At 40.0% G+C, this 22,390-nt stretch overlaps 1 protein-coding gene across 7 annotated transcripts in view; it reads left to right on the forward strand.

The window, feature by feature from the left end:
* Positions 1-22,390, forward strand: part of TSNARE1 (t-SNARE domain containing 1) — a 508,015-nt gene that overhangs the window by 335,071 nt on the left and 150,554 nt on the right. The gene's annotated exons all lie outside the window — the stretch shown is intronic.

Genomic DNA, 22,390 nt, shown 5'->3' on the forward strand with positions numbered 1-22,390 from the left:
GTGACAATTCAGAGATGCCAGAAGGAAATCACATACTCTCTTCTGTTTTTCTATTTCATTTGTTTAATAAAATCTCTTTCCAGGGTACAATTTCATTTTGAGGGTCAGAGATTAAAAAGCAATTTTCCCTTGCTGACAGCAGCATAAACTAGTGAGATACATTTCTCTTAATGGCCTCATTTAACAGAGAAGTGAATAGAAATCCTTGGTTACCGAGTGGAAAACCACACTTAGAGTTATCCTTGTGCCCAGTGGCGGCATATGTAATCAATTGCATTGCCCAAAGGTCAAAACTTGGAGAAATGGTATTAAACTTGCCTCTTAATGGGCTAGGAATACCAGGAAGTTAGGAATATTAGCACTGGAAACGTATAGCTAACCTGGATCCATGAAAACCAGGAGCAGAAACTAAGTATCCCAGTTTGAGTCACAGCTGTATAGCCTGAAGAGGTATTATGCTGGGCTGTGAGCTTGTCAGATTTCATCAAGTAGCAAAATGGTCAAGCTTGGTCAGTGTTCATTCTGGAAACCTCTGCTGGAAATCTGCACATGCAGGTAGCAGTGTTTTGTGGTTCGCTTTCTGAGTGACTCCTTTCTGGCATGGGGGCACCATCCAAACAGTGCCACCATTCGTGAGGTATTTCACTGAGTTTTGACAATAAATTTCAGTAAAGATGCCACCTTGGTTTGCAAAGACACAGTGAAACTAATAGTTGAATTCTAGTATGGGGAGTTATATTCTGATTTCTGTGCCTTGATCTTTTATTTGATTGTCGTAAGCATCAGTTTATCAGCTCATCTTTATCATAGGGACAGTGCAGGGACCCATAGTCAGTGTAGTGTTATCTCATCTGACTTGGTACTTAAAATTTAGGCAGCTAGTACCACAAGCTCAGCTTCCTTTGCACATACCTCTGGAAGACGGTTCATCCTGCTTCTCTTAGATATAGTGCCTTAGTCTGTGATGAGGAGTGCCCTGTAGGTGAACGTCTTGCCTTCATGCTGATAGACAAGTACCTTCAAAAAAGCGCTTAACTACTAGGCAGCTAGGGTTTGATTTCTTTGCCTAAAAATAAATATTTAGTATCCCTTTGTGCTGAGTGAAGAATCCTGCTGTGTTTCTGGCTTCCCCTGCGGAAGTCTGTTGTGCCTCCCAAAATCACAAGTCACCTCTGCCAGCTCTGTTTAAATGTTACAGGGAACCTGGGTCATCTCGAACAGTCTGAAGTAGCTGAGAAAGTAAATTCTTATGCCTTTATTGTGTTTTAATAACTATATTGATCATGAAGGGAAAATTACATGTAGGGAGAAAGAAGTTACAGAAGATTAAATTGCTTTTCTTTCCATTTTGACAGAACCTGAAGCACTTTAATCAAAGGTCTTTTCCATATTCCTGAAAGAAATCACAGGCCTGGTAGGACACATTTGTTGTACAGCTATCAGGTCATGGCCTGGCACTATCAGAAGTGGAGAACAGGAATTGTTAAGTACAACTTATGTTCGAGAGGATAAAAGAGAGTGAATTATACTCTCACTAAATCTGACTTCAGCAACACCCAAAGCTCTTGAAGACATTTTGGAATGAAGAATTAAAAGCATGGAGATCAGTGGGACAAAATGGGTTTTCTCTTTACTTCGAAAAAGTAATTGCATACCTTTCATTCTGAGGATAAAGGATTTCTTTAGACAAAAGTGATAAGAAAGGCTTGACTTCCTGGTCTTCAGAGAAACATTTTCTACAATTATATCACAGAAGGATTGTCCTTATTTGGAAGATTATAGGAAAAGAGTTGCCGCTGCTAGGCCATAGCTTGTTTTTGCGTGGTCAGCTCTGCTGTCTCTTCAGTTTGTTCTACATCACTGTTATGAGTTCAGGCTGGGCAGCTCAGCCCAGTCCTTGGCAGTATTCAGCCATTCCTGTATTCCTGACTGAGTTGATGTGTATGTGCATTTCTGTGAGTGATAGGCTTCCTCATCATGTTCTCACACGCAGTATGGTGACCAAGCATAGCTCTCACTGGCTTTTTAAATCAGATGGCACAGTGAGTGGATGTAGGCCTCAGAAAATCTGTTTTTAATGTCTAGACCTGTTCCACAATAATATGACATGTATCAGTGCTTCCCTTAACAGCTAAAGGAGTAAGCTTGGCTGGGTTTAGTTTGAAGTAAAGACACCTGTCTGCTCTGCAGGGACCTACATCTGATTTGAGTGTCTAAATTCCCATTTGTGTCTGGTGGATACAGATGGTACAATTCAGTTGCACTAAACAAGCATCTAGGGCCATTTGAGATGCACTTGGGAATCCTAAATAGACATGTAAGGCTGACAGATATGAGTAGTCCCTGCTACAGGAAACCTGTGGGCTCCTGGGCTTGCAGCTGGAGGTCATCTCAAATGGCACTGGATACTTGTGTGTGGCCAACTCAATGCAGTCAATAGAGACTGGAAGAAGATTCAGCTGGCCTCCCAGTGAATGTGTACTTTGGAGCTATGTGATACACTCCCATGTCTTTATGGGGGGAGTTGAGTAGTTCTACCATGACTAAAATAAAAGCTTAGACATTAAAGTGTATGCTAAGGGCTCTTTCTGAAATCTCTGCAGGCTTTTCCTGCTTGCTTCCAAGCCCTGGGTGTGAAAATAATGAAAAGGTTTTGTTCACTGTCTGGGTGCCAGGTTGCAGAGTGATGATGCCTTCAAATGTAGTGAGGAAGCAATTAGCACTCAGTCTGGCTCTCTGAGCTCACCTGCAAACCAGTTCTGTGCACACCTGTCTGCAATGAGTGGCTGCCCAAAGCCTCTCAATGACGGGCTGCCCAAAGCCCCCCACAGCTTAAATCCTGATCTGGGAAGAAGAGAGCTCCTCAGGTGAGCGTGGAGGGGGTAAACAGCTCAGTGGAGTGTGAGCCGGCTGCAAAGGGGCTTTGCTGCGTGTAGGCATGTTCCAGGGTGGAACTTGGGTGGGTAAAGGATTATGTATCACCAGCACTTGTATATACAGTAAAAGATCTCACATGAGATCTGTGCCTTCATATGCCACAGTATATGTGTGGATGTGTAGTGTGTCCGGTAAGGATACATGCAGCTGAAGTGGTTTAGATACAGACTTGGTGGTAAGTGGGGAAAAAGCTTGGGTGGAAAGTTGGCTGAACTGTCAGGTTTAAAGGAATGGAACTGGCTGTGTCAAGCACAGGGCAGCCCATGGCCTCTTCCCACAGAAGATTCGTGTCAATTCCTGGACAGAGACACCCAGTACATAGTTATATGCTAATAGTTGTACAGAAGTTTGAGGGGAAAAAATAATGCTAAATATTATTCATCATATTTTTATTGGACTCTAACATCAAGCGTGCCAGTTCTTTTAATTATGCTTGATAGTTAGAAAGCATCAGGAGAACTAATTTTACCTCTTGGCTGTTGATCATAATATAGTAAACATTAGTTACTAATTAGAGAAACTTACAGTGAAAATCCTACAATTGACTTTTTTTTTAAAAAAAAAAAAACCAAAAAAAACCCTGGGACATAACAAGCTAAAAATCAGTGACTTAGACATATTTGTAAATCTTGTCTAACATAAAGCAGATATTTTGGACACAGATTGTCTGACACAGAGACAGCTTGCTGTAGATTTCTGTTATCTAACAGAAGAGCAAAGTTGGAGCTGTAGACTCCCTGTGGACCCTCTGGTCAACAAAAGACTGGCAGCTACTTTGTAGACTGTTAAAACAGAGGAAGCTTGAAAACATTCAGATGGGCCTTGCGCTTGTTTTGTAGGAAGTTAATATTTAATTGGGTTTGGTGCAGTTGCTTCCTTTTTTGCAATTCATTCAGGCAAAGAGAGGGATATATGTAGAGCCTATTGAATTAGGCTATGAAACCTATGAAGAACCGGAAACATACGTGGCCAAAAGAGACATAGGTCATACATATTCATTAAGGCCCTAGTGCTTTTGTGACAGTTAAGCTTTTTCGCTACAGGATAAAATAATTTCATGGACCTCTTATAATTTTTTCCCTAGAAACGGTACTGTCCAATGTGTCCCACAAATACTCCTAGGTAGTCATAAATGCAGGCAGTCCTGCCAAGTAAACCAGTTATTAATTCTCTCTTAGTAGGCTCTACAATAGTGTCTTTATCATTACTGTTGTTTGTATTTCTTGATAGACAAATCATTAGCTAACACATTCTGTAGGCTTACTTCCTATATTACAATTAACACTGATGTAATGAAAACTTACATCAGTGATCTCCGTGCAATTCAAATAATTTAAAAATGTAGGAGATTGAGGTTGCACTTGATAAGTCTTATTATCGTTCTTGGTAAATGGGGAGAAGCTTGTTTCAGACATTTGTCCAAATGAAAATCTTCTCCTGAATATGGAAGGTACCATTTGCCTGGTTCTGCTCAGACTTCTAGCAGCATGAGTCTTCTGATGTCTATAAAGATTGTTTTGGTGTATGTAGAAAATCTAACCCTGGGCTAGTTTTAGCCTCTAAAGTTGATGCTCAGGTAGTGTAAATGTGTGCGGTTTTCTGGAATTAAGATTTTAACACCTTTTTTGCTAAAATTACAACCTAGTACAACCAGTTGTCATGGCTTGTCTTCTTATTGATGGTCCTACAGAGGCCATCAGTAATTAACATCGGCACCAGCATATCTTTTTCTGTGTTCCTGTGTACTGTATCTAACTAATCTTTGGTCAACATCAGGAAACCACATGCATTTCATTAAATTATTTCTAGGTTCTGGTGAAAGTCCATCATCAAACTCTCTCCAAGTATGTGCTCCAAAGACAAAGCAATCCCTTTAGTGCACAGTGTGCAACATGTAAAGACATTTTTATCCAGAAAAAGTGCAAGGAGAAACAAAGCTCCTGAATGCTTGTCCAGAGTTCACAAGTATGATGACAAGGAAAGCACTTCTCCTTCAGTGCGCTGCTGCCGGGGGCTTCTTGTTGTGTTGCTAAAACATAGAGAATTCATGTTCTGATACTGTGACCCCACACACGCAGGCAAGGAAAGTGCTTTGTTACACATGAGTGCCTCTGAAGACAACTGTGATGTCTCTGCCAGCTGGGATGGAAGCGTTAAGAGCTAGGAGTACCACAGATTGGTTTTGTCTTCCTCCTCCCTTCCTCAGTCTTTGAAAGGTGTTCGTGCCAAAGTACTCAGCACCACAAACACGAGGTCTCCAAGTTTAAGAAGCAAACGCTAGATGCCCACCACCAGGTGAACATTCTCATATTCTACTGGTACAAACATCAAAGTTCTCTTTGGTCCAATAGAAGCTCATCCTGGAGGGCCCAGTGGAACAGAAAAGGCCAACAAAAAATGCAGAGTGCCTTGAGTAGACTTTGGGGAGGCTGATGGGTTACTGGTGCTCGTGCAGGGAGACAGTTTTAATGCCAGGCTGTACTACTGCTGTCCAGATACCTTCCTGGACTGGTACTGGGTTGACTTGTGGAGCAGATTGTGATTAAGATCTTCTGTGAAATGATTTTAGAAGACCAGGAAACATCTAAAGGAACCAGGTCCTCTTCATAAACCACAACTTGATTATTACATTTTTTAAGGTGACTGTTTAGAAGAAACAATTTATACAGTGGGTCAAAGATTAATAGCAGTTTTTTTTGTCACAATCAATACTGCAGTAGCTCCTTTTTTAGTGGGTCCATCTTGTGTATATTCTCCATAGCTTGCTTTTTCTCCCTAGTGAGTGACGATGTATCATTCTTTTTTTTATTTTTATAGGAACAGTGCTGTCCGTTTATGAGAAACAATTCTTGCATTGGTTCTTTTTACTGTAAAGACTTTTTTCTTACACAGATCTGAAACATATAAAAAAAAAAAATAAACTCTGTTTGTATTTCTTTACTCTTTAGAGTCTGTCCCAGAGGGCATTACTCTGCTCCTGAAACATTTTTTTTAAGTAGTTTAAAGAAGAGGAAATAATCTGTAACTTCAGGCTTTCACTGATATCAAAGGCACACTTATTGTCATTAATGGAAGTAGAATAGAGCTCGATTCACTATGCAGGTCATATTTGCTGATTTAATACAGGTGAGTTTATTTTCGTCTAAGCAAAGTAATCTTAAATTCTACTCATAATCTCCCTTTCCCTGACTGTCTTCCCAGTTGTCTCTTTAAAAGAGAAAGGGTATATTATTGAATGTTTAGCAGTATAAGGATGTAATAACAACTGATCTCAGCTATCACACTTATATAAAAAAATATGCCATGATCATATTTTTCTTCAAGTTCCTCTTTCTTTGACCTAAAAGGAATATAAATGCCATATATTCATATAACTGAATATACCTTGCTTAATTCTTTATTATTACTGGGAAAGCACGCAATGCATACATCCCCAAGACTCTGAAACGAAAAACGAAATGAGACCCTCCTGCCTTTATTTATAAATCCCATCTTTCCAAGGCATTCTGTGATCTTGATGTTATGTGGGCTGAACCATTGTCTGAAGGTGCCTGCTTCACTCTGTTGCTTTTAGAGGGAGTGTGGAACAGCTGGCTTCCTATTCTGAGCTCCTGAATTAGACATCTGAAGTTCAATAGCATAGGTCTGAACACAAATGTTTCAGAGAAATATGTAAGAAACCGTCAAGTAGACAGAAGTGTAGTACCATGAAGTTCCTTCTAGTTACTTTCATTTCAGGTTCAAAGACTCAAGTTTCTTTTTTTTTTTTTTTTTTTTTTCCCAGTTCTTCTTCAGTAATATTGTTGGACGTGCAACCATGCAGCTATGGACATGAAACAAAATCTCTGCTTGCTTCTTGTTCTAAATCAACTCAACACTATCCTGTCCAATAATACAGTCCATAATAAGTATTTTTTGTTATTTTGAATGAACTTTCTGCTTCAGAATACCCTTTTCTTTTGTGTTAAAACTTTTTTTTCTATTTTATTTTATACTGTTATCTGTGTAATCTAACCTCAGGGATTGAGATCCTGCTGATGTTGAGCAATGTTTCTCCGTGTCTGTGCAAGATTTAAATATATCTGAAACTAGTGAAGAAACAATTAAGGTTAGTTTTTGCTCACTATTTGCGTGGCTTAGTTACCCATGTTATAGTTGTGTAAAACACAAACCTGAACATTGTAACTGGTCTCTTGCTGCTTGGCAAATAGCTGCATGTCAGCTCTGAGTAGAATCACCGACGTCCGCTGAGCTTTCAGCGATGCAGGATGACACATCTTAGCCATGTTTCCTTACATCTTAACCAAAAGAAAATCCAAGTACTCTGTATCTTTGGCACAAGCGAAGAACATGAAGATAGAATTCACTATAGCTCAGTTGATGCATGGAATAGGAGTCATCTCAACTAACTTTGGGTGTATCCAATTTAGGAATGCATCACTGGATGTGTTGTCTAGGTACCCTGCATATTCACTACCAGTCTAGGAAGCATTATGATTCATGTATAAGTCTATTCGAGAATGGGATCAATGATGTGATCAACTCCCACTGACTTTGAGGTCTGTTACAGTCTCAAACCTGGCCTGTGCCACATTACTCAACTCTATGTGGATGTGTCATATACCACAGGGCATCCCATAGCCACGTGCTTGTGTTTATGTAGCTGGATTATGATCCACCCTTGGTTGGACAGATCCCATTGCAGGGCAGTTTATTGTGCCACGTTATTGTTTGAGTCTGAGTTCTTACTTCAGTGATGGGTGGTGTCTGGGTTGAGACCATGTGCTTTAGGTTCCTTAAAAATATTTTTTAATGTGACTTTGGTGTGAGTCTTTATTACATTAGACTAGGAAAATTTAATGTGCTGTCTGGTGTTGGGCACTCACTGTGAGGCACGGGTCAGTTACTGAGAGTTTACAGGAAAGCAGTAGGAGTGATCTGAAAGCTTGCCAGCCTGACTGTAGAGGAGAGATTACAAAAAGAGTTGGTTAAGCTAAAAAAGGAAAAGATGGAGGTGAAGATAACAGTCTCTTGGTACATAAGTTGGCTGCAAAGAAGAAAACAGTAATAATTGCTTTTTTGTTTATTACAGATGGGAAGAACAAGAAGTAATAGTCTTAAACTGCAGTAAGAAAGAATCAGGGTAGATATTAAGAAAAGCTGTCTAATGATAAGGAGACTGAAACACTTTCTGGGGAGATTTTGAGAGTCTCCAGCACTGGATATCTGTTACAGTATCTCGTGAAACATATTTCAGGAATGGTGTTTCTATAATTGCTTTTACTGTTGCCTGTCAGATCATGCTGCAAGGTGCAATGTAAACAGGACATGTTCATATTGTATCACAAGCCATCATTATCTAATCAGAAAATGTTGCAGCTATGAATCATTCGTTGATTTTCATTCTCATCCTCTCGTCCTCCCTTGCCTCCTCCCCTCAAAAAAGTTGTGTTCCTGTTAGGCACTTGCTTTAGGGACCAAAATCACTGATTTAATTTGACAGAGGTGATGAGACTCAGCATTTTCTGTCAACTTTAGTTAGAGCAGCTGTTGGGTACAAAACCTGTAAATCATTTTATTTTATCCAAATATTTTCTACCTGGCTTCCAGGTCTCCTGGACCTGGTTTGCAAGCACTGCTTATTCTCCAAATTATTTCCACAGGAGAGGAGTCAATAAAATTATAACGTTTGTCCTCGGTAGTCCTTTGGATAAGGTAGTTAAGCCACACAGACATGAAAGGTGAGGTGTGTGGGAGCTGGGTTGGCATTGCACTTGCCTTCAAGAGTAACAGATAATCATCACATTTCACTTTAACAGACTGTTGGGTTTCTGAGTCCTGGTTATGTTTGATTAGCATCAGGCTGGAAATAAGGAGGATTTATTGGAAGAGGGGAAAATTAATGTTCTGGTAGAATTCAGCAGGGAATGCGTCTACCCTGCTGAGTAAAATAAGGCCAGAGGCTGTCCTGTGGATCCAAGGCCTGGTCATGTCCCCAGGGTTAAATTATGGAATCATAGAATTGTAGAATAGTTTGGGTTGGAGGAGACCTTTAAAGGTCATCTCATCCACCCCCTCTGCAAAGAGCAGAGACATCTCCCATGCAGGAAGGAGGTGACAGCATCCAAACTGTCTGTTAGGCATGATCACTGGGATGTGCTGTGCTGAACCTGGGTCATTCTTTGGGATAATAGGACAAAGCTGCATCAAAAAGCATGTATGGGTGATGGAAAGCCAGCATTTGTCATGCTGGCCATGCCTCATTCCTTTTTGAGTTATGAGTATAGAGGTAGCTGCTTTGTGCCAAAGTTTCTGCAGGAACCTGAGTGCACTGACACTATCTGCCTATCTTCCCCTTGCTCCAGGGGTCTGGGTGACCCATGATGCACACTGCTCTGTATCCTTCTATTACGCTGCTGTGAGAAAGAGCTGTGGGATGGCTCCGTGGGAGCAGCGCTCCTTTGCTTGGGAGATAAAATGAAGCTCAGTCTCTTGCTCTTGGTCTTTCCCTGAGCCATGTCATAGGTCTGCTCTGCCTGGCCATATACCATGCTGAACCTGACCCAACTCACCGGTTTGACTTTCTGGCTTGGCTTTGGATCTGCCTTATTTCTACAGATGAGATTAAAGGTCACTGAACCTTTAGCTGACCCTGATTACTGTCACTAGACCTGCCCTACTCTTGCTTGAGTGCTGTGGGACTGAGCCCTCGCCAGTGAGGGTGTTGCCCCAGCTCACCTTGATGGCACCCTCTCTTCTGGCTTGCCCAGAAGAGTATCTTGCAGGTCTCTATTAAAATAAAAATTCTCCTAGGGAAGCATAAACTTCATTAGCCTTGGAATGATTTTTATGGAAGTTGAGTCCAGCGTTCATAGGGATGCAGATATATCAGTGCAGTTCACCAGCTCTGGCAGCTGTGCTGGGAGTCACAAGATACCTAAATTTTATTCTTGATGGTCCAGTCAGAGATTAACTTTGTGTGCTCCTTGGGGTCTTGTTTGATTCAGTGCATATTTTTTTTTTCCTGGTTTACTTTTTGAGATGTATTTATAAACAGAATAAACAAGTTTTGTACCCATAGGTTTTGAAATAGTTGCAGTGTGGTCAGTAAGGATATTGCAAAGTTGTTTTACTACTAGCGTTACTTTTTCATGGCCTTAAAGGAATTCTTGATTTAATAAGACAGGGGTTTTTTTCAGTGCTAGAAGAGATAACAGAGACAGCATGAAGAGGTGACTGAGATGCTAGTTGGACCCTTAAGCTGTGATAGAAACTAATCCCGAATAATGCATTGGGAACGAATCTTTTCCACTGTGATCATAAAGTTGATAGTCATTAATTGATTAGTTGCCATTTATAGGGGCTCATAGAGTTCATTTTTTAGGAATAGGTAGGCTGGAGGACTGAGGAGGCGAGGGATAACATTTTTATACCTACCTGGAAGCTCATTTTAGAGAGACAAAGAATGCTGAATATAGGTACTGCTTGCATAAAACCAAATTGTGTTGGCAGGGAGGACATTAATTTCTGGGTATTGCACTTAGAGAAGGTTTAAACATAGCAGAGGATCAGCAGCATGAAATAAAGACCTGAAAGTCCAAGGATTTGGAAATGAGAGCAGCATCCCCAAGACCAGGCAGCAGATGATCTGACCACAGAGCAATATAAAGCAGCAGAAGGAGGTGAGAGGCGAATTCTAGCAGATCAGGGCCTACTTCTTTTTAATTTACATTTCTCTTTAATTACTTGGAGTATTTTCCACCATGTGGCAAAAGAGCCACAAAGTCAGATTCTGCTCTTGGTGTCATTGTCATGAATCCAGAGAATCGTCACAGAATTAGGCCAGAAATAATCTGGTATAAAGAGAGCAGTATGTCCCGCACTCTGACAATGCTGTTCTGGACCAGGTGAAGGATGCTTTCTGCTTTCTCACCCCCAAAACTGTTTGCCTTGCTGAACCGAACTGTAGTGAAATGCCTGCAGTGTCTGCTGGCTATGGCACGCTGTGTTGCACAGCAGCCTGCTGCATCAATAACCATTACCATATACACCCAGTGGCTACCAGGAATTAGATCACTTCTGCAACATGTATTCCCAGTCTTCTTCAGCAGCATTGCTTTCAGTGACAGGCAGTGTGGGTATTGTTTTATTGCTTTTCTCTGGCCTCCCTTGCATTTTAGCATCCAAAGCTTATTAGGATTGAACAATAGAAAGAGGTTATTGAATGACTCTTCGCAAGCAGATTATAAAATTCTGGTGTACATGTTTTGTTTGTAGAAATGGATAAAATATTGGCCACCATGTAACCATCCACAGATGGCTCTTGAGTGAGAAACCAGCATAAACTGGTATGGCAAAGCTTTGCCTCATGACTGGGGTTTTTCTGGTTCGTCTTCTAAATACAGTTCCAATGCCAAAGGAACAGGTAAGGAGTCAGCAGCCTTTCCTCATAATAACTCCAGAAGGCAAAAAAAAAAAAAAAAAAAAAATTACTTCAGATGTACTGCTGGAGAGCAGTGAAAGAAGGACTCATCTCCAGAAGGTGGAAGATGTATTTTTGACTTTATGATCTGTGAACCTTTGTCTTCCCACCTACTGTTTTAATAATGTAGCCAATCTTCTTTCCCTTTGCATTGGTCACTTTCACCTTAATGGACTATAGGTCCATTTCCCCTTAACGGACCTACAATTGGACATTGTAGGTAGGGATTGTCAAAGACATGCTGCGGTCATGTCACTTCCTCTCTTACTTGTTACTAGAAGGAGAGGAGGACCAACGAACAAAACCCTTGAAGCATCAATTCTTACTGAGCCTAGATTCATCCAACTGAGAGCCAAGATTCCCACAGATTCCTTGGCATCACCAACTTCTTACATGGCTGAACCTACCAGTAGCAGGGTTAAAGATGGGGAGGGATATGTCAGGGGTAGAGCAGCATCAGGAAACAACCAAAGTAGCTGTACAGCCTGCAAAGTCTGGATGACTTTGATTGTAACTATGCAACAGACAACAACATGATGTAGAAGTGCTTCCACACAAGGGCCCAAAGCACCCTAACCTCTGTGGCACAGTGCTTGCTGCAGGTTCATTAAGTCTGCCAACACAACAGGTAAATTTGCTTGCAGTGAAGTTGTACCCTGCTGCCAGCTGAGCTGGCGCTGGCCTCATGCCTTGCTAACAAAATGTACCAGTACTTGAAAGCACATCAAATGTCAACCTGGTAAAAGCTGCACATCAATTAAGCTCTGCTGAATCGAGCTGTGGTGGCATAATACGTTACCATTCCCAATGTAGATGTCTCCACTGGCAGTGACTGCTAGCAGAGCAGAGTCTACGGGAGGAAATGGATAAATGGATATCTACGGCCGAAAGGCGGCAAGTGGTGGGAAGTTCATACTGCTCCTGTGTTGCTGTGGGTTGTCCACACTGGATGCGACTGGCAGTCAAGATACAGCACTTCTAACCAAAAGCAGTATCTACATTCATTGCATTTTTCTCAGTTTCCTTGCAATCACTGAAAATACTTAATTTCAATCTTCCTGAAAGTTTGTGAAAAGGAAAAAAAAAACCAACAAAAAACCATAAGGCTTAATCAGTTATTATTGGGTTGAATTTGTTGGCTAGATGCATTCAAAAGGCATCCAGACAATATATCGTTTTCTTAACATATCTGTCACTTAGGACTAAGCTTAGAATAAGCACTGGGCCACCTTATACACTTTGGATTTGAGAACGGTAAAGGCATTAGTTACCTCCCATAAATATGCATGTGTATGCTCTGTTTGTCTTCCAGCCAGCTGAGGCAGACTGTGTTGCAAAGCTCATCACCCATTCCACCAACATCTGAGAAACCTCCAGGTCACCTCAAGCTGGGAATGGTTCAGCAGTACCCAAGTATATTAGCTGATATAATTCTCTTTTCATTTTAGCTAGTTGGATTTGATTTTTTTTTCCATGGTTCAGAGAAAAAGATGAGAATTTTATATACTGCCTGTGAAAATTATTCTTCATTCCTCTCTGGCAGCCTGATCAATTGCTTGAATGGCTTTTTGAGAGTATTTTGTAAAGCATTAAATATTCCCTGCCATGATGTTAGTCTAATACTACTTGGTTTGACTTCACTAACTGATAAAACAAATGTCCCTTTTTTTTTTTAAGACTTTTTTATTATTATTTATAGGCAATTAACCTGTCTTCCCCAGGCCATATTTTCTTCCAGTCTTTTCCTAAGACTTCCATCTGTAGTGGAACTTGTTTGCTAAGTGTGGATGGTCCCCTCCAAACTCACTTTCTGGCATACAAAGCAAGTCAGTCTGTGGCCCTTTGATGCTCAAAACTAAAGCAGACGACAGAAGCAAGTCCATCATGCCAGTTTTATATGAAGGCAGCAAATGCAGGAAGAACAGCGTCGTGGCATGGGACACTGTCCTGCCACATACATTGTGTGAAACAGGATTGGTTGTTGATACGCAGACATGGCCAAATTAAGGCAGTGTGGTAGATGATCTTCCCCAAATCCAAAACCACTGATCCACACAACTATTGAATCCTGTTGTATTTCTTGCATTGCCACTATGGTTGTAAGTCAAGATCTGTTTCCTGAAAGGTTTAGCCATCCCTATCATCTCCAGGATAGGGGAGGAGAGCATGGCTAACACTAGTAGCTCTTCATTTCAGCAGATCTTTGCCTCTGCTCAGCTGTCAACACTTTCAGGTTGCCTTAAATTAACAAATATATTCAATTCCTATATGAAATTCTCTTTTCTGGACAAATGCATTATAATCCAGTGAGATTCATGTGTACACAATCCATGATTAGAGTACACCCTGTGGGGAAGATGTCTTCGTGACCTCAGCTGTTGAGTATCCGGTACCCAGAAGCACTGACTATGAGGTAGCCCTTGTAATTCTTGTTCTGTTTGCACAGCAGCAGATGCTGCTCTTGACAACAAGCCAATCTTCTGCTGAAGCTCACTCCTGTTTGTTTGGTTTATTGTTTGGGGTTTTTTTTTCTCCTCCGTAGCATTCTCCATCAGAGCACATCAGTGGTTCATTGAAAATTTTTCATTCCCAGGTCTGTGGGGTCTCTTGGGTTTAACTTATACATAGCTTGCTTTCTCAATTTCTCACTTTACTTCCTTTCGTTTTTTTTCTCTTTCCTTTTCCCCAGCCAAACAGAAAATTGCTTTTCAGGGTGAAAAGCTGCCTTCCTTTTGTGCTTTTACTCTCAAATCTACCTCAAACTGAGGAATGAACATGATGAATCAATTGTAAAATGTGTCTTTTTGAAGCACTTGGGCAGAAAGAAGTTCCTTGATATAATTTCGTCACCTAAGCTTTTTTTCTCACATTCACAATCAACATTTCACATTCTTTCTTTTGTGAAGTTCTACAGATGTTTACCCCATATCCAGGGAGAGTTGAGAGGTGGTAATACAAAATTCAGTATGTTTCACCTTTGAAATCCCAGTTTTACTTTTACAGGAAAGGACAATTTGGGAGCTTCCAGTCCTCCATACAGCCATGAAGAATTAAGGATGTCCTTTACGAAACAACGTCCAGAGTGCCAAACTGAATTAGAAATGGGGGAAGTGCTTTTTATATATGTTGGGTGTTTTCTTGGTCTTGGTGAACAAAGGATTCATCAAGGCTGAATTATTCCCTCTGCTTGCACAGTTGCTTTATTTTTTCATAGTCCAAAATTCAGCAATGGGCTTTGCAAATCATGGAACACAATAATCTACATTTCCCCTTGACACTTTTCTGAGTGTTTCACTGAGCAAAACAGGCAGCTGCCTCCTCTTCCTCAGGCCAGGTGTCCGCTGCCCCTTCAGCCCACCAACACTAATCCTTATCATGGCCATGATTCACTGGCAAGAGTTTGGCTTTTTGAGGCTTGTTTTTAAGCCTCAGCAAATATTCCTTCCTCTTCCTGGCGAGAGGGACATACCTCCTTTTCTTCAAAAACAGGAAAACATAAAAATTTCAGGGTTTTCTGGCAGACCAAACACAAGCCTGTTTTGGCACTCTCTAAAATTTATTCTTCTGCTTGCTTTGCAGCCTCCAAACAGAAGAACACTGATGATGTGGGGTATTTCTTTCCCTAAATGAAGAAATCTGGCCTTGTGACATATTCTACCTATACCCATATTCTGCACTTCTAAATCCTTTAGCCCAAATTATGAAAAGCGTAGAAGACCTAATTACTGCTGGATTAAGTGGGACAGAAAGACTGTACTACCAGTGCAAAGCTTGATGTTATATCTAGTATGCTAAAGGATGGTACTTCAGGGGAAAGAGCCTTTAGGTAAAGCAACTTGAAACATAGTTTCTTTAATTGCATTAATCAGGCTCTTAATACAATTGAAACAATTCCTCCTTTCTCTTTTATCCTGCAGCTTCTTTATTTCCTCGCACAAATTCCATATTTGTATCTGCCTGTGCTTATTTGCATTTACAATCATATCTAAAAAACAAAGTCTGACAATTTCCAGCTGAACTCACCTCCCAACAGAGAATGGTCCAGAAATGGCAAGCTTCAAAAAATTTCCTTCTCTTTGTTTGAAGAGGTGTTTGCTCTTGTGTGTCCAGATCTAGTGACCAAGCCAAACTACAGATGGTTTCTATGGTTATATTTAGAGCTGGACAAAGGTAAATTTTGGTCTCTGGTTTCCCAGTTTCAGTCTGGAATACATCCAAATAACAAGGATACTTTGTTCATTTGCTTTGTTTTGCTCCTTTTTTGCCCTGTTGAAAGTGGATTCTTGGAAGAAAGGGTGACTGAAGAAAGAGGAGGAGGAGGTTTAAGTTACTGTTTCACTGTGACAAATTTATTTCCAGCATCTTCCACAGTAAAGATGGACTAAGTGCTGAAATCAGTGCTTACTCCAACAGTATCTTCAGGGCAGTGAGAGCAGAACTTCACCTATTGTGACTATCAACAACCACCTCCCCAAAGTCCTTACACTCTTAATCTGATGCACCCCAAAATTAAATTATAAGGAACTATCTCATTAAAGACTACAATGGGCCTTAACAACTCTAAACTCCCCTGAAGGCAGCATTCTTGCAAATGTCATTCTGTTGATCAGATTTTTATAAATTTGTACAGTCATGGCATTATGTATTTTCCCCGCTGTGTTTCTGAGAACTGTAAATTCAGTCATTGCTTTTTTCCTCTTTAAAAGTAGAGTGCTGGTTTTCTGTCAAGGCTCCTTAAATCTATGTGGCTTTGTCCCCCCAGCCTCACATACAGTAGTTGGATGTTTCTATTATATGCTAACATTAATGCAAAATAGGAAAATAACCTTGACCGAAAATTTAAACCAGTATGCTCTTCCACAATAGTTATAAGGGTAGGGTGGAAAGGGAATGTTTGAGCTATTGCAAAATGTTTAAAGGAGAAAGAGATCGTTCCAAGTAGCATGTAAATGTATCATACATAATTTTTCAACTTTATATCACACCAGCCTGACAATTACATATAAAGGTATAGATATATTTCCTTTAACACTCCTTATAACTGCGTAAGTATGAAATAATCTGAAGGAAGTCACTGTCTTTTGTAAATTTTGTTTCTCAGTCATCCTGTACTGGGGTATCAATAGCTCTTCTTTATCCAGAATGGGTGATGTTTTCTAAGGCCATGAACAGCTGTAAGGAGAGAAGTTTCCTCTTTTATTCCAGCCACTGTGATGGGCCACATAACAAACTACTGGAGCACATCAGCATATTGGTGGCTTTCATTCTGAGAGCAGGACAAAAGAAAATACTGTTTCTCCCACCACAGAGTCAAAAAACTGGCCTACAAAGGTGGGGTTCATGTAAGCTTATTTTTCTGTAGAGGAGGAATGGGATTAACCTGGTCAGAAGCAGACCTACTCAAGTAGGTGTCTCAATCTGAAATAGCTACCTATTCTTGTTTTTTAATTAAGGAACAGAAATAGGTACACTTACAGCACAGTTTGTACGAAATTAGTGAAACAAAACATGTAAGGGATACGTATTTGAAACAAAATTGCTATTAGTGACACATTTTCAGTCGTACTCACTGTCTCATAGATTTTGCTCACACTCATGCATCCGCATATCATAATTTATATAACCATAATACCATAATCACTGAGATATGTGCATCAGGTGGTGTGGCCAGGATGACTTCTGTGGGCCAGGACAAACAGCACTACCTCAAATCCTTGCTATATCTCATATTCCTCTACAAAATAATGTTCAGACTGCCTTTTTTGGTATAAAGACACATCAGCCAGTCTTTATCACTTTAACTATTATCCATTGTGTCCATGATTATCAATGTGTGCCATTTCTGTAATCCTTCCTCTAATGTTTGCTGTGGTACTTCCAATCACAGAAATTTCCAGTTGTTCAAACCACTCAGTATTTCTGTTACAAAGCTCTACAAATTAATTTCATCCTACAGCAGATACCTAAAATTTATCAGGTGAATGGCTGTTTTAAAAAACCTTTTTCCTCTCCCTGGCTCTAAAGAGCTGAGGATGTCTAGGTTGGCTACATCTATCTCGCTTTGAACCTATGCTAAACCACTTGTCAAGCTTTCCTTCTTAACCACTTGAGAAAGATCAGTTCCTTCAGAAGGTTAGTCATCCTCCCCCATTTTAAAGATCTACTTCAGGATTCAATTACTTGCTCTCTTAAGGAAATTAATCAAAGAAATACTTTGGTTAATTACCTGGGTTGTAGAGGTCTGAAGTCAAGTGAGTTGAATGTTGCACAGCGAAACTTTTGGCTTTCCGTACCCCAAATTGCACTCTGTAAAACAAATCAATGTGCAGACGCTTACATTCATTGTCATACTGGAGGCAAGGTAGCAAGATCAGTGTAACTAGTTGTGTCCAAGCTACTATGCTTTTCTGAAATGCCAAACAAGATACCTTTTATGCCTCCGACATAGCTGTTCTGCCTCCTGAATCTAACTGATATCTCTGCAGATTGCTGAACTACTGGCATATGCTAGCTCCACGGACTGCTACCTTGGATTTTGCAAGGTGGCTTTCCAAGGATCTAACAGAAGACCTGCAAGCTGGCAGTTACCTCTTGCTCTTACAAGGAAACATTCTAGTGATGAAATTTGTTCTCTTTTAGTGGCCGAATATCACCTCAATAGACAGTCCATGCTATAACCAAACAAATTAGGTTAATCTTGGAGATTGTTGTCCTGGAGGTCTGAAATAGGAGATGGAAAGAAGTGGAGGAATGTTATAAATATACACCTTTCCTTATAGCCAAATAGGACTAGGTGCAGAGGTTTTTAAAAATGTCTTTCAGAAGAGGATCATAATTATGGTCAAGACTGATAATTACGGGTTTTATTTTCCATGTCTTTAGTGATAAAAATGACTGACAAACTTCAGGAAAATGCAGATTTTAGTAGTGACAGTCAGTGCCTTTTGAGTCCCATTCTTTCATGGGTCTTATATCAGATGAGTAGCCCTGGCTTCTGTCCTAACATTTCCATAGAAATTAATTGGACCTTTAGATTTCAGGAGCCTTGAGATGATGAATATTGTGTTTTGCTGATCACTGCGTTTTTATAATTAGCAGTCTCAGTTACCAGACTCCCACCAAGCAACTAGGACATGCTTATGTCTTCTGACCACTTAAAATTGTAGCCATATGGACCATGGTCTTAAACACTGGCACTACAAAGGTCCATTATTTTACCATGTCCTGAATGAAAAAAAGGATAAATGTTCTTCTGTTCAGAGGTATTTTCACTTGTAACAGTTGCCACTATCCCATTCCCATTATTTGCCTTGCTTTATATCATCTACAGAGGCCAAAGAGGTTTTCTTTGAGAAGGCAGATAAGGGAAAATGGATAAATAATTCCATGGTAAATTCTGGGGATTTAATTTAAATAATTTCTGTGCTACAGACTTTTTGACCTTAGTGACACGAAGCAGATCTTCAGTGGGAAAGACTTGTCAATAAAGTTGCTGCTGTATGTTTATACTTGTTTGAGGATAGGCAAATTAATGTGTGAAGGCATAGGTGGTTATACTTGTGACATTTATTTGATTAAACGTACCTCGTAGCTACAGAACAAATCCTTTCTGTACCTAGTGGTTTTCCAAGTAAAGTAATTAGTGCTGTTTTTTAGTTTGGTTGAATACAGGTGTGTCTTCAGTAAGGCATTCACCACTATCTACATACCCCAAGAACAATGACCATGAGTGGTATTATTTTACTGAAAAACTACTTCAATTCAGATCAGGTCTACCTTCCTAATGATAAATATGCCACCCAGTTCCAAAAAAAGGTTGTGAGGAAAATTACGTTTGAAAGATAATAAACTTGTGAGCAGTTCAGGTGTTATAGGAGCAGGATCCATATAAGTATGTTAGATAGACTGCCATGTTCTCCTCTTGGGATGTGTTTGTGCATCACCTTCAGGAAATAAACAGCATGTTGTATAGATGTGCTTTTGCAAAATCTGTGTCCTTTTGATGTATGTGAAATCATAATACCATAGGGGCCCTTTCTGTCAAGCTGAAACTATACAGCTGCTCCCTGCGATGTTTAGTTCTTTTTATGTAACTGGCTTGCAGAAGGAAATGTATGTATCTATTCCACTACAAATGGACATTTCAGAAGGTGTCAGGTCATAAAATCACTTTATACCACTTCTTCGACGCAGTTTATGATCACTGGATATTGTGCTTTTGGCCCATGATGTGGGGCATTGCCGTATTGATTAAATGCCTTAGGCTGTTACAGGGGGAAAAAAATAAGGATATTTAATCAATAGACCTGCACTTTAGTTACTGTTCCTGTCAGGCTGGAACAGAAATAGCTCAAGAAAGGGGCAGCTTCGCATGCAATTTGAGGGAGCTAAAGTTTGAAAGAAGCTAAATAATGCCTTTCCAGACCTGTAAGGGAAGATAATCAACTTAGCAATTGCAAGTGTGGAGACTGAGTTACCAGATTGGTCTGGCTTAAAGGTTCAGAAGGGTTGAGAAGGGACTTTGAGCCATAGAAGGGAGCCCCAAAGAAACCGTGGCTTAAACATAAGCAGAATAAAGGTTGGTTGCCAGTGATACATCCTGATCCTGAATGTTACATCTATAAGGATTAATTACCTCTCAGCTAAAGCATCTCATTTACTGAGATAGTTCAGCGGCCAAGTCTCTCCACATCTGTGCTATAGTAAAAGGGAAGCAGCAGTTTTCCCAAGAGTGCCTAACTTTGTTATTGAATCTCGTGACTGTGGTGTTTTCTTGCCATTATTTGCCTCTTATTACGTTATTGTAACTCAGGACCTGTATCTTTGGATATACTCCCTTGACTACTGTCAAACAGGTGTAATTTATCTCACTGACTTAGATGCCTTCTTTTTAAGTGCCTACATTCACTTCTATAGTCAATGCTTTTGTTATAGAACAGAAACAGGCACTTTGAGGACACAGTTTGTCCCATCTATTTTCAACATTTATCCTTGGCTGAGAGGGGCAGCAACAATCTTATCCTGCTATTGCCTGTCTGCTCCCGCTGACTGAAAAATGAGCCTAGGTTGACTAGTTGTGAAGAAGACTTCCACTCCATAGAAATCTAGGACAGGTGAGTCCTCCTTAAGATGCAGGATGAGGTTTTAATTCTGCATCAGAATGGTCAAGAATAGACATCTCTTCTTGCTACATTTTAAAATGGGCATGAAAAAATTCCAAGTTGGAATCAAAACCATATATGAAAAGAACTAGAAGTGTATATAGATTATTGGAATTAAGACTTAGAGGAAACTTCATTACACCGTACTTGTACTGTCTTCACAGGAAAATACTCAGCATTCAGGGTTCTCAAATGTAGCAGAGAAAAAACATAGCAAGAATCAATGCCTAAAAGCTGGAGCCAGACACTTTCTGGGTGAAGACATTTACTTCATTATTTCTAACAGTAAGGGTAATGAAAAACTGGTGTAAATTACTAAAGGAGCAGTAGGTTTTTCATCTTCTGATGGATTCCAGTCCAGGGTGGTTGCCTTAATGATAGATTTCTCTAAGGAAGTGATTTATACTTGATGCATAAGAAGCATGTGGTGCAAAGGCAGACAGCATAGATTAGTTAAAATGACCTAATTGTTCATTCTCATCCCGAATCTGTGGGAATTCATGGCAAAACAAAAACAAAACAAAAAAAAAAACCAAACCCAAACCCAAAGCAATGGCTTTTAACATTATTTTTTAGAAAAGTAACACAAACCATGTGCCTAATTCTTTTTGTGCAGACAGATCTTACGTGGTGATTGAAGTGTACTTGGTATTTGCTGCCTGCCTTTTTCTTTTTTACTAGAGCGTAAGAAAGGAGTTGGCTCAAGTAGGGTTCTTGAAGCTTGGTACACTTCAGTCATTGCTACTTGGGGTAGAAAGGACTGATGTATGCGTTGAGGAACAAATACAGCTTGATAGGATACAAGCTGTTAAGCCAACCTGACCTTTGTGTGTCTCCTCTATGAACAGTAAACTCAATTAGCTGTAATGCTATCAGGTCCTGTACCACCATTAGGAAATGCCTTATTCAGCTAAAGTTGTGGAATTTTATTTTATTTTATTTTATTTTTTTCAGCGAAAAAAGCATTACAATATCTATTGTAAACACTGCCAGCAATAAGTGGAAGGTTCTCATATTGAGCAAGGTCTAAAAATTATTTGGCTTTGCTCCTTAAATACAAAATAAATACATTCTACACAGACAAATGTTTCAGAGCTAAGTTTTAGCCAGTTGGGTTCAAGCTAAGTAAGAGCTCTGGCTACTGCTGGAAACGTTTTGTTGTAGAGTTTGGGCTGCTATATGTCAGTTTGGAGGTCAGCTGAAATCACCAACTCTTTTTCTACAAAGACAAGGGGAGCGTTAAAAAAAAAAAAAGCGCTAATATATAGGACAGTGGACAATGAGTTTAGAGTGTGCATGGTCTTCTGGGTAGCTTACATATCCTCCTATGTCATTTAAGTGCCTCAGTTTACCCCTCTCTGAAGGGATATCGTGATCCCTTGTGACCTCTTGTGTTGTATGTAAGTGATTTAGACTTCATCTAAGTCTCGTAAGTTCGTTCTTGACGTCATCGTAGTATTTCCAGAGGCTTCCAGTATCTGAAGGACAAGAAGAAAAGATAAAGTGTTGATTTTTGTTGGAGCAGAATGGAGGAGCACTACAGGGAAAATGAAATCGTTTTGGATGAGTAGTTTCTCAGATTTTGAGGGATTGCAAGATAAATTTCTTCGATATTGGACCTTTGACTCTTGTTGGGGTGACAATCCATGGAAAGCTTCCTATTATTTTGATGCAGAAGGATGTTTTTGTGATTCATAGGAGCTATATACTGTTGAAGAGCTGGAGAAACAACAGGTTTTGCATGCTGTCCACATCATACAATATACAAGAAATGCTCTTTTTCTCTCAATTTCTTACATAACAGTATATG

The sequence above is a fragment of the Falco cherrug genome, chromosome 3 (genome assembly GCF_023634085.1).
Source record: "Falco cherrug isolate bFalChe1 chromosome 3, bFalChe1.pri, whole genome shotgun sequence".
Classification (NCBI taxonomy): Eukaryota; Metazoa; Chordata; class Aves; order Falconiformes; family Falconidae; genus Falco; species Falco cherrug.